The sequence below is a fragment of the Rhipicephalus sanguineus genome, chromosome 1 (assembly GCF_013339695.2).
Source record: "Rhipicephalus sanguineus isolate Rsan-2018 chromosome 1, BIME_Rsan_1.4, whole genome shotgun sequence".
NCBI classification, from domain to species: Eukaryota; Metazoa; Arthropoda; class Arachnida; order Ixodida; family Ixodidae; genus Rhipicephalus; species Rhipicephalus sanguineus.
In genome coordinates, this window is record NC_051176.1 from 153,141,212 (window position 1) to 153,154,863 (window position 13,652).

Here is a 13,652-nt window from a genome sequence, read left to right on the forward strand (position 1 = left end):
ACGGCTGCCCGGCTACGCTTGAGGTACAGCTTTCGAGTTTCAGTTTCGCGATGTTTGAGACCAGGAACTCCTCGCGCTACCAGTGCGGCGGCTGCTGACATTTTTCCAGATCCAAAAAAAGACATGCACGGTTTTCAGAGGGAACATGGCTTGAAATGCCCATTTACGATGATGCGGCTGACACAAACGTTTAGAAGTTAATTATTGCACTTCTGTTATTCAGCCACACTGCAAACGCAAACTAGCCGAATTGGGCGTTTTAAGGGCTACAATCCTCCTTAATACTACCTTCATCTGGACAGTACTACCTTAGGGTGTAATGATGTGGGTGTAATAAAGTTCTGCGTCCTCAATTTTACTTCGTTAAGAAATTATGTGGAAGAAAGGAGGTAAATTCACTATCTGACGCCATTCGTCGAATGGAGTTAGAGGAACAAAAAACTCCCATCTCATTTCCTCTGGCATGTTTTCTCTTTTTTTTTCCGAAGCTTTCCATAACGCCTTCAGTGCTGGCGGGCATGCATGCAGCTGTGCGGGGGAAAGAAGTGAAAGAAAGAAGCGGAATGCTTCAGCGCACTAAAAATCCCTTGCACAGATAGCCCAGAGAAAGAGATATACGAGACCCTCCGAACGGCTGGAGAGGAAGCGAGGAAGCCCTTTGGCCTTGCCTGCTGCAGCCTACTGCGGCCCGCCCCCGCCAGGTCAAAAGCAAGCCAGACGAGGCGCTACCGAATGGGACAAAGCTTCGCGCCGCATGCGCGCGCGAAGAAAAAAAAAAAACAGAAAAAAAGAAAGAAACGTGAGGAGGGATTCGTTCCCGCGGCGGCGCGATCGTCGTAGCTAGGCCGGCTAGGCCTTGTGAACGCCACTTCTCAAGCAGAGCTTGGCATACTCACTCATGAGTACACTCACTCACACTCACTCACACTCGTTTGAACGTTGTGAGTGTGAGTATGAGTGAGTGATGAGGGGTGTGAGTAGAGGTGAGTATGAACGTGAGTGAGTACTCATGAGTGTGAGTAGAAGTGAGTATGAACGTGAGTGAGTACCCATGAGTGTGAGTAGAAATGAGTATGAACGTGAGTGAGTACTCATGAGTGTGAGTAGAAAGGAGTATGAAGGTGAATGAGTACTCATGAGTGTGAGTAGAAATTAGTATGAAGGTGACTGAGTACTCATGAGTGTGAGTAGAAATGAGTATGAACGTGAGTGAGTACTCATGAGTGTGAGTAGAAGTGAGTATGAACGTGAGTGAGTACCCATGAGTGTGAGTAGAAATGAGTATGAACGTGAGTGAGTACTCATGAGTGTGAGTAGAAAGGAGTATGAAGGTGAATGAGTACTCATGAGTGTGAGTAGAAATTAGTATGAAGGTGACTGAGTACTCATGAGTGTGAGTAGAAATGAGTATGAACGTGAGTGAGTACTCATGAGTGTGAGTAGAAGTGAGTATGAAGGTGACTGAGTACTCATGAGTGTGAGTAGAAATGAGTATGAAGGTGAATGAGTACTCATGAGTGTGAGTAGAAATGAGTATGAACGTGAGTGAGTACTCATAAGTGTGAGTAGAAGTGAGTATGAAGGTGACTGAGTACTCATGAGTGTGAGTAGAAATGAGTATGAACGTGAGTGAGTACTCATGAGTGTGAGTAGAAGTGAGTATGAACGTGAATGAGTACCCATGAGTGTGAGTAGAAATGAGTATGAACGTGAGTGAGTACCCATGAGTCTGAGTAGAAATGAGTATGAAGGTGAGTGAGTACTCATGAGTGTGAGTAGAAATTAGTATGAAGGTGACTGAGTACTCATGAGTGTGAGTAGAAATTAGTATGAAGGTGACTGAGTACTCATGAGTGTGAGTAGAAATGAGTATGAACGTGAGTGAGTACTCATGAGTGTGAGTAGAAGTGAGTATGAAGGTGACTGAGTACTCATGAGTGTGAGTAGAAATGAGTATGAACGTGAGTGAGTACTCATGAGTGTGAGTAGAAGTGAGTATGAACGTGAATGAGTACCCATGAGTGTGAGTAGAAATGAGTATGAACGTGAGTGAGTACTCATGAGTGTGAGTACAAGTGAGTATGAACGTGAGTGAGTACCCATGAGTGTGAGTAGAAATGAGTATGAACGTGAGTGAGTACTCATGAGTGTGAGTAGAAATGAGTATGAAGGTGAGTGAGTACTCATGAGTGTGAGTAGAAATTAGTATGAAGGTGACTGAGTACTCATGAGTGTGAGTAGAAATGAGTATGAACGTGAGTGAGTACTCATGAGTGTGAGTAGAAGTGAGTATGAAGGTGACTGAGTACTCATGAGTGTGAGTAGAAATGAGTATGAACGTGAGTGAGTACTCATGAGTGTGAGTAGAAGTGAGTATGAACGTGAATGAGTACCCATGAGTGTGAGTAGAAATGAGTATGAACGTGAGTGAGTACCCATGAGTCTGAGTAGAAATGAGTATGAACGTGAGTGAGTACTCATGAGTGTGAGTAGAAATGAGTATGAACGTGAGTGAGTACCCATGAGTGTGAGTAGAAATGAGTATGAACGTGAGTGAGTACTCATGAGTGTGAGTAGACGTGAGTATGAACGTGAGTGAGTACTCATGAGTGTGATTAGACGTGAGTATGAACGTGAGTGAGTGCTCATGAGTGTGAAGAGACATGAGTGTGAACGTGAGTGAGTACTCGTGAGTGTGAGTAGAAATGAGTATCAACGTGAGTGAGTACTCATGAGTGTGTGTAGAAGTGAGTATGAACGCGAGTGAGCACTCATGAGTGTGAGTAGGCGTGAGTATGTGCGTGAGTGAGTACTCATGAGTGTGAGTACACGTGAGTGTGAACGTGAGTGGGCACTTATGATGTAAGTAGGTGTGACTATGAACGTGAGTGAGTACTCATGTGTGTGAGTAGACGTGAGTGTGAACGTGAGTGAGCACTCATGAGTGTGATTAGGCGTGGGTATGAACGTGAGTGAGTACTCATGAGTGAGGGTAGACGTGAGTTTGAATGTGAGTGAGCACTCATGAGTGTGAGGAGGCGTGAGTATGAACGTGAGTGAGTACTCATGAGCCTGAGTAGACGTGAGTATGAATGTGAGTATCGACGAGTATGAGTGGACGTGAGTATGAGCGTGAGTGAGTACCTATGAGCGTGAGTTTGTGATTATAAAAGTGGGTGAGTATCAATGAGGGTGAGTGGAGTGAGTAAGTGAGCGAGTATCGATGAGTGTGAGTAGAGTGAGTATGAACGTGAACGAGCGCCGATGAATGTGAGTAAACGTCAGTGTGAATTGAAGTGTGTGCCGATGAGTTTAAGTGGGGCATATTTATGAACTTGAGTGAGTGCCGATGAATGTGAGTATGAATGTGACTATCGACGACTGTGAGTGGAAATGAGAATAAGCGTGCGGCAGCCCCGATGAGTGTGAATATAGAAGTGAGTGATTTGGATTTAAAACCGCTCTTTATGCAACGCACCGTAACTATATGCACCTATGGCACGAGTGTTTTGGTTTTAAGAATTTTGTCAATGAAAACAAATTTTAACGAAAAAGGAAGCGGGAACCTCGTTTCGTAATAGTCGCAGGCTATCCGCGAATGAAAGCACTCCTGAAAAATCACAAATTGCTTCCGGAGTAAGCCCGGCTTTGCGCGGCATATCCCGCGTCCAAGCGCACCCATCGGCAGTTATAGGCACGCCGTGAAAGCTTATTTACCGCGCGTTTTACAAACGTAATCTGTTCTTAAAGACTCGGATAAACACATGCGAGTGCGAGCGCCCGAACGACACCGAACACGCGCGGACGCCGTCTGCGTTGAGATCAGACATATCATATGATTAAGAATCACCCTACATAGCACCCACAGAGTCACGTACGCTCATTCTGTTCTATCGTAACGCAAAACGTCACCGCAGGTGCAGGCAAACCCCGAAAGCAGCAACCAGAAACGAGGGTAAAAGCATGCACCGCGGTAGCCCCGGCAGCGCGCGCCGTCGGTATTGTAATATATACAGCTGTTCACCTTCCCGACGAGGCGTGTCAAATTTAACCGAATGCCGCGTACGCGCTGGAAGGGCCGTACTGAATCTGCGCCTCAAACTATCGTTTTTAATTTAAAAAATCCATTAAATTTATTTAGTACAACGAAGTGTTCACCACACGGATTGACTCTTTTTTAACACGACAGTGTTTTTGTGCCGGGGTCCACCAAGACTTTCATGACGTAGATCCGTCACGGAAGTACGTCAGCAAAATGAACGCCATCAGATGGCAAAGAAAAAAAACTATAAGAAAATGTTCCGTTGACGGGAGTCGAACCCATGTCCTATCGGTCCGCGCGATGATGGTGTAACGAATAGAAGAAGAGAGAAACAGAATCCGGCCGTCTGGCTGTTTCGAAGGATTCGAACCAACTGAGCGTGCCAGCGCCCGTGGCAGTTGCTCGTGAGCCTCGCCCCTTCGTCCTCTTTTATTTGTAGCACACTCCCGTGGCCGACAAACTTATGACGGGCTGCCTGCTTCGAGGAGGTAAACTTTCTGGACGGGACGTCTAATTATGGAGCCCGACGCCAACCTCAGCCAGCATGCTCGTGCGATGTTGTTACGACCCGGTAGCAGTTCGGTCACTCGAGCCATTTTCCACGTTATTGTTGGTGAGTAGTCGTGCACCAGGACGATGTCGCCAACCTGAAGCCGTGGTGTTGTCTTGGGTGCCGCTTCGTGGGCCGATCGCAGAAGCAACAGGTACTCCTTGCGCCAGCGCTTCCACAGATGATCTGTCAGCGCTTGTCGATGTAAAACTCGACGTCGCAGATTGACGGCCGTTGACTGAGGGATTGCGGCGCCGAAATCTTGCGGCAAGCATGTTGCACGTTTGCCGAGCAGGAAGTGCGAAGGTGTCAGTGGGCTTCGGTCGTCGGGGTCAGCAGATAGATAAGTCAGCGGGTGGCTGTTGATGTTCGCTTCCACCTCGTAGAGAACCGTCGAAATTTCTTCGAAGGACAGATGGCTGCGACCGAGCGCTCGTTTTAACGTGTTCTTGGTGATGCGTACGAGGCGCTCCCACCATCCGCCCCACCAAGGTGCTCGCTCGACGCTGAACTTCCACTCGATGCGATGGTCACTGGAGAAGTCTTCCAGACTGGAATTTACGTGATTTCCGAGCTCTCTTGCGCTGTGATGGAAGGCCAGCGCGTTGTCCGAGTATATGGTGGACGGTATTCCACGACGGGAGATAAAACGCCGAAATGCTGCGACAAAGCTGATGGCAGTCGTGTCCGTCGTGAGTTCTAGGTATAGAGCGCGTGTTACAGCGCATGAGAAGATGGCTATGTAGGCTTTAAAGCCAGTCTGCTTCGCTGCGTGACAATAAAGTGGTCCGCAGAAGTCAACTCCGACAACCGCAAATGGGCTTGCTTCAGTAATTCGGTCTTTTGGTAATGGCGCTGTGGGTGCCGATTCCGGGGCAATCTTGCGTCGTCGGCACATCAGACAGCCTTTTAATGCGGATTTTAAGGTTTTGCGGCCTTTCAGCACCCAGAAACGCTCACGTAATTCGGTGAGTGTGTGCTCAACACTTCAGTGAATCATTCGTTCATGAGTAGAACGAATTAGTAACTCAATGACAGCTTCGCCACCAGGAAGCACGATAGGGTGACGGAGGGACTTGATGCCGGGCAGAAGTTGGAGGTGCTCTCCAACGCGTATGAGTCGGTCGTCATCGATGAACGGACGCAGAAGCAGGAGATGGGAGGAAGTAGGCACCGATTTTCCAGCCGACAGTGCTGCAAGGTCGTCAGGAAAGTGCGAATGCTGGACTTGCTTGATCCAGTAATGTTCAGATAGTGCGATTTCTTGGGCATTTAGCGGTCCGACTGTCGACGCTCGCCGTGTTGCTGCGTTATCGATGAAACGGTAGATCCACGCCGTTACTCGAAGAAGGCGTGAGTACAGGCCGTAGTCGGTGACCATGAGTAATGCTTGTTGTTGGGCAAGGTTCACGACGCATTCGGCCTCCGGTACTACTTCTTCAGCGGTTAAAATGGGCTTTTGGCATCTCCCGTCATCCTCCCAGGCGTGCTTGGGAATAGGGAGCCATGAAGGACCTCTCCACCATAGAGATGAGCGAAGATGCGCGACTGCAGTGATACCTCTTGTCAGTAGGTCGGCCGGATTTTCCTTGCCTTTGCAGAGCTGCAACTTGTGGCCCGCTGTACGCTGCTGTATCTCTGCGACTCGGTTTCTGACGTAGACGTCGCGGCGCCCTGGATTTTGTGACAATGGCAATCTGGGAGTCAGTCCAAAAAAAAACGGTCTTGTCCTTTGGAAACATGATATATTTATTTTTTTTATTTATTTATTGAATACTGCAGACCAAGAACTGGTCCAAGCAGGACAGGTACAAGAGGCAGGATATAATCAAAAACACATGTGATAACATATGAATATATCACGAGAAATGGAATCGAAACACCTACTAACAGAACGCATCAAAGATAACATGGCAAAAGTATTACATTAAATGGATACATAACACAAATTAACAGTGCATGTTTTAGGTCTAAGTAACAGAAAATTGGCTAAGATCAGTTAGGCAGTTCCACTCTGATACAGTACGCGGAAAAAAGGAAAACTGAAACGCGTTAGTTTTAGCAAGATACGGGGTTAAAGAATGGGCGTGATGATGGCGTGTATGCCTAGTGGACAGAGGAGATACATATGCATGCGGGTCAAGGGCTAACTTATGATTAACAAGAAGATAAAGAAAGTTAAGCCGGTTTCTTTTTCGCCGTAATTCAAGTGTTTCGATGTTGTTAGCAGTCATGAGTTCAGTCGGTGAGTCCGTAATTTTAAACTTAGAATAAGCAAACCTAACAGCTTTTCTTTGTACTGCTTCCAGTTTTCTAATGTTACATTTAGTAAAGGGGTCCCATACAACACAAGAGTATTCTAGTTTTGGTCTTATGTATGTAAAGTAACTAAGTAGTTTTATGTTAGAAGGAGAATTTCTAAGTTTATGTTTCAGGAAACACAGTTTACGGAAGGCAGCAGAACATACGTTGTCTATGTGTAAGTTCCAAGATAGGTCGTTAGTTATTGTTACGCCTAGATATTTGTAGTTATTAACCTGTTGTAGTGATGATGAGCCGAGGTTATAAGTAAAATGAAGAGGTGTTTTTGAACGTGTTACACAAAGATAAACAGTTTTTTGTGCGTTAAGTGCCATACCATTGTCATTACACCAGTTTAGTATGTTATTAAGACTTAAGTTCAGGTTCTGTTGATCATTAGAACAGGTAATTTGACGAAAGAGCACGCAGTCATCCGCGAACAGTCTTATTTGAGTTCCTGGTAGTACTGTGTTAACAATGTCGTTTACATAAATTAAAAATAATAGCGGCCCCAGAACACTACCCTGTGGCACGCCTGATGTTACAGGAAGAGAGCTCGAATTGTTCCCATCTACTGAAACAAACTGTGAACGTTTTGTCAAATAGTGTTGAATCCAGGCGATGAATATGTCGGGTAGATTGATGTCCCTAAGTTTTGTAATTAGTTTGTGATGAATAACTTTATCAAATGCCTTACTGAAATCAAGGAATATGACGTCCATTTGACCATTTTTATCCAGAGTTTCTGCAAATGAATGAACCACTGAGACTAACTGAGTTACAGTTGAATATCCTTTTCTAAAGCCATGCTGAAAATTAGTTAGTATAGAGTTTTGTTCGAGGAATTCCACTACGCGCTTAGATATTACATGTTCAAGCATTTTACATATTGGTGACGTTAATGAGATGGGACGGTAGTTTTCTACGAGTAAATGGTTGCCTTTCTTAAACACGGGAACAACACGAGCCCTCTTCCAATCACTGGGTAGTTTAGCACTCAACAGCGAACATCGAAAGAGCACAATCACAAAGTGGGCAATACTTTCTGCATAACGGCGAAGAAAAACATTAGGGATATTATCTGGACCACAAGATGATTTAGTTTTCAACTTCAAGATCATTGCAAGAACACCAGAGTATGAGATAAAGTCCACCTCATTAGGCTGAAACATTTTTTGCTGAGGCGTATTAAGACTCGCCTTAGCAAACACGCTATGGAAAAATTTGTTAAAATGTTCCGCAATGAGCGTCAGATCTGTAACTGTATTTCCATCGACTAATATATGTGAAACCTGCTTCTTACTATCGCTCAGGAAGTTCCAAAACTTCGTAGGATCGTTTTTTAAAAAGTTTGGCAGTGTTGTTTTAAAGTAAAAATCCTTTGATTCTCGCAAAGCACGTGCCAAATTTATTTTAAGTTCATGTTCATGTTCTTGTTCATGTTCTTGATGTTCATGTTCTTGATGTGGTGGTAGATGCTGGCCGCTGTAAGACAGGCTAGCAGTTCCAACCGAGACAGACAAATAGCTTTCAGTGGTGCAATTCGCCCCTTGCTCATAAGAAGCTAAGTACTGCGTTCTTGCGAGTGCATTGACTCAGCACACACGTAGACAGCTACGCCGTACGCCCGCATGCTAACATCTGCGAAGACGTCTAGCTCGGTGGTTCTAATTAGATGTCCTAGCGCCCTGTTGTCTTGGCAAGCGAACCTCGCTTAGCGTCGGGAGCTCGGAACACCAGGCGTTCCATGCTGTTAGCTGTTCTTGTGGTAGTGGGCAATCCCAAGGATGCTTTAGTTTCCAGAGATCTTGAAAAATCAGTTTGGCTCGAACAGTGAACGGCGTGAGGAAGCCGAGAGGATCGTACAAGCTAGCGAATCCTTGGAGCGTTGTTCGTTTTGTGGTGGGCATAGTTGATACCAATTTGATGACGTGGTCGGCGCTCACGATAACGGAATCATTGTCTCTTTCCCAGCAAAGCCCGAGGATTTTCATTGTATGTGGATCGCCACCGTCATCTTCCAATGATAATCGGTTCGTCTGGAACTGTTCTCTTAGCAAGGAGCTGTTTGATGCCCACTTACGAAGCTCCATGCCGGCGTCCGCTAGAATGATTATCGCCTCCGAGTAAATCCGTTCAGCCGTCCGCAGGTTGTCCGCACCGATCACTAAATGATCGACGTAAAATGACTGTCGAAGGCATTCCACTGTTTCGGGGAATCGCTCTTCGGAGACTCGGAAATGGTGGTGTAACGTTGCTGCTAGGAGAAAGGGGCTGTACTTAGCGCCGAAGGGCACGCGGGTCATTTGCCAGCGAACGATTGGCGGAAATGGTTCGTGTTCCGTCGGGAGATGAGCAACCCATAGGAAGCGCAGCGCATCTCTGTCCTCCGGGCGAATGCTGATTTGAAGGTACGCCTTCTTAATGTCAGCCAGCATGATAATTGGATGCATCCTGAAGTTGAGCAAAAGTTTAAGGAAGTCGGCATCCATCTTAGGCCCCTTCATGAGCACGTTGTTCAAAGATGGTTGACCGGGAGCATGAGATGACGCGTCAAAAACAACCCGAAGCTTGGTGGTGACGGCATCACGACGAATTACTCCATGATGCGGCATGTAGTACGTGTTGGGCTTGAGCACCATGTCGTCTGGAACTCGGTCTGCGTGGGATTCGTTGAAGTATGCCTTGATGGTGTCGTCATAATGAACAAGAAGATCTGGTTGCTGTCGGAAGCGACGGAGCTGCATCAGGAGCCGCTGTTTAGCGAGGTCGTAGTTGCTTTGGCCGGTTTCCAGACCAGACTCCTGAAGAAGAAGGGGAACCTCGTAGCGCTCTCCTTTCTTGGACACGTCATTTTCGAACAATTCAAGGGAGTTGCTGTCGCTTTGGCTGCCGTCAGGACTGTCTTGCACACCTAGAGAGTCGATGCACCATAAGTTGGCAATTCGCATGTCCAGGGCGGTATCGCTTTCAGTTGCTTCTTCGACAGCAATGAAGAGAGAAGTAGCTCGCGTTCTTGATCCTTGCGCTAGGTTGCTCAGAGTACCCTGAATGGTCTATCCAAAAAAGGGTTAGAACCCCTTTTTCGGGTCCAAGGGTTAGAACCCAAAAGGGTCGAAGGGTTAGAACCAACTAAGCGTGCCAACGCCCGTGGCAGTTGCTCGTGAGCGTCACCCCTTCGTCCTCTTTTATTTGTAACACATGGCTCGTGGGCTTTTAACCCACTGAGCTATACCGCAAAACACATTACGGAGGCTACATGAACGCGCCTTTTATCTTTCACACTTTCCTCTCACAGTGCTCTTGAATTGATGGATGGATGCTATGAGCCTGCCCTTTATAACGGGGCGGTGACATCTGTGCCACCAGGCTCGGAAAAAAAAAACAAAAAAAAACGCGCTGTTGGTATACGACCGTCCCCATTCGGCGCGTTTCCGATACAAGTTTAATTTCGTCAACGCTTTAACACACCGTGAGGTGGCAGCTTTAACTCAAGCCTCGCTCATAGCATCCATCCATATCGAAGAATAGCTCTCCGACGCTCGCCTGGCTACCGCATTCCCCGCTCGCCTTGTGAGAAGTAACGGTCACGCTAGAGGGAAGACACGACGCGCGTAGCGTTTCTCTTCGCATTTCACGACGCTTTGAAGGAGTGCATATCGAGTATCAGTGTTTATTATGTGCTTGTTGATGCCATCTTTGCGCGGGATTCACCATATGTGGTATCCACGTATATGTTAAGAACTTCAGCTACCGCAAGGGTTCAATCATGATCATGGGCGTTAGTCGTCGGTACGGAGATGTGCCACTAGGCGTCAACGTGAGCGAGATGCGTCCACATCAAGCGGTGCTATATCTGCCAAACAACAGTAGACATTGTACAAGCTGTCACCATACTATCATCATCATCATCATCATCAGCCTGTCTACGCCCACTGCAGGGCAAAGGCCTCTCCCATGTTCCACCAATCAACCCAGCCCTGTGCTTTCTGCTGCCACGTTATACCTACAGACTTCTTAATCTCATTTACCCACCTAATTTTCTGTCTCCCCCTCACGCCTTTGCCATCTCTTGCAATCCAGTCAGTTACCCTTAATAACCACCGGTTATCCTGCCGACATGCTACGTGCCCTGCCCATATCCATTTCTTCTTCATTCCAACTATGATATCCTTAACCCCCGTATGTTCCCTGACCCACTTTGCTCTCTTCCTGTCTCTTAAGGTTACACCTATCATTTTCCTTTCCATCGCTCGCTGCGTCGTCCTCAATTTAAGTTGAACCCTCTTTGTAAGTCCCCAGGTTTCTGCTCCGTAGGTAAGTACCGGTAAGATGCAGCTGTTATATATCTTCCTCTTGAGGGATAGTGGTGCACTACCATTCATGATTTGATAATGCTTGCCGAATGAGCCCCATCCCATCCTTATTCTTCTAGTTATTTCACTCTCATGGTTTGGCTCCGCGGTTACTACCTGTCCTAAGTAGACGTACTCCTTTACAACTTCCAGTGTCTCGCCACCTATCGCAAAGCGCTGTTCTCTGCCAAGATTGTTCCACATTACTTTAGTTTTATGCATATTAATTTTCAGACCTACTCTTCTAATTTCCTTATCCAGTTCAGTAATCATGAGCTGTAATTCGTCTCCCGCGTTACTCATAAATGCAATGTCGTCAGCGAATCGCAGGTTACTGAGATACTCTCCATTAACTCTTATTCCTAATTCGTCCCAATCTAGGGCCCTGAAAACCTCCTGTAAACGCGCGGTGAATAGCATTGCAGAGATCGTGTCTCCCTGCGGTACGCCCTTCTTTATTTGGATTATGTCGCTTTCTTTATGGAGGACTAAAGTGGCTGTGGATCCGCTGTATTTCTTTCATTATGTTTATATAGGCTTCGCCGATGCCCTGATTCCGCAGTGCCTGCATGACTGCTGATTCGGTCTCCACCGAATCAAATGCCTTCTCGTAATCTATGAAGGCTATGTATATAGGGTGGTTGTATTCCGCGCATTTCTCTATCACCTGATATATAGTATGAATATGGTCTATTGTTGAGAAGCCTGTACGAAAGCCTGCCTGGTCCTTTGGTTGATTGAACTCTAATGTCGTGTTAATTCTGTTAGCAATTACTTTTGTAAATAGCTTGTAGACAACGGACAGTAAGCTGCAGGGGCTGTAATTTTTCAGGTACTTGACGTCCCCTTTCTTATGGATCAAGATGATGTTGGCATTCTTCCAAGATTCTGGTATTCTCCCCGTCGAGAGACACTTCGCATACAGGGTGGCCAGTTTTTCTAACATAATCTCTCCACCGTCTTTCAACAGGTCTGATGTTACCTGACCCTCACCAGTGGCTTTGCCTCTTTGCATTCCCTTTAGGGCTTTCTTTACTTCTCCTGTCAATACTGGTGGGATGTCAGATTTCTCTGGGCTATTACTGCTTCTTACGCTATCATCCTGACTGTCTCGGCTGCTGTACAGATCTCTGTAGAACTCTTCCGCTACCTCAACTATTCTATCCATATTGGTTGTGACCTTGCCTTCCTTGTCCCTTAATGCATACACCTGATTTTTGCCTATGTACAGTTTTGTCTTCATAGCTTTGAGCTCACCATACCAACGCACTATAAACAATAAACTACTTCTGTGACGACACGTTTCACTTTCGTGTTATACCGATTCCTATGAAGGAGGGATCAGCCATCATTTTTTTTTTTCGTTTTTCCGCGAGTGGACGCAAGCTGCACCTTGAATATCTCTGCAAATGTTAATAGGGCTTACACGAAACCGCATCTCAAAGCGACATATTGTGCTTTCAGAAGTGCAGACACAATCTGCAGTAAGCACACAATCGCCCTTGATAATTTATTGCATCGCTCATATAACGGGAACCTGTACAAAGACGCGCATAACGATTTCAACTCGTTGAGTTTTAGTTGGGCGTCCGCAACAGCTCGGCGGACGCAGTATGCCAACCATTGCGCAAGACACTTATAAAGTTGGGCGTACGTAACGAGCCTACGTACGTACGCAGCACGGCTGCGGGAGATAATTGCGCATGCGCAGTACGTAACTTATCTATTCCAGGGATGCGCACGTACGCCCGTAACGAGACGTTGCGTACCTAACGCAACGCTTACTACGTTGCGTTCTCGCGAGACTGCGAAGAAACCAGAAACAATAGCACATGATGGCTGCAGTGGCTTTCGACGCAGGCAGCAACAGCGAATCCGATGCAAGTCGTGTGTACTCCACATTGAAAGGACGTTTCCACGCCAGACAAGGTGCAATCAAGCGGCACGTTCCGGCGTCCTGACGAGTGGGAAGACATAGCCTGGCCTCTCACAAAAATCCTCAAGCAACCGTCTTCGACAGGTTGTGTGCGGGAACGCGTTATTCTCTTTCTGTCAGGCCCCGCGGTGAATGACCCCGTAAAAAAAAAAAAAAAAAAAAAGAAAAAAAAAACAGGAAAAAAACGTAAGCTTGGTACGTGCATTTATTCATGCTGCAACATAACGCGCGTTGAGCGTTGTGGGAGCTTTAACTCATTGAAAGGGCTGCTTGTAAATCGGAAACTCAAGAATACGTTGAATACGACCAGTTGCTGCAGGATACTAAGCCTCATTGACGGCCGCGCAGGATAGGACGCTGTGTTCCATCCAGTGTGGCTGTGCCTCATCAAATGCCCTTCTTGCGTAGTCCACCCAGCTTCAAAGCTGTGCACGCATAGTAAAGTTGAACGTACACGCCAAAGGTCAA

The 13,652-nt window shown here is 46.5% G+C and overlaps 1 long non-coding RNA gene across 1 annotated transcript; it reads right to left on the bottom strand.

Moving 5' to 3' along the window:
- Positions 1 to 1,515: 1,515 nt before the first annotated feature.
- Positions 1,516 to 2,488, bottom strand: LOC125759054 (uncharacterized). The gene is made up of 3 exons (XR_007416656.1): positions 2,352 to 2,488; positions 2,058 to 2,140; positions 1,516 to 1,594 (listed from the first exon to the last, which is right to left on the bottom strand). It is a non-coding gene; the product is annotated as an uncharacterized LOC125759054 (long non-coding RNA).
- Between the last annotated feature and the right edge of the window lie 11,164 nt (positions 2,489 to 13,652).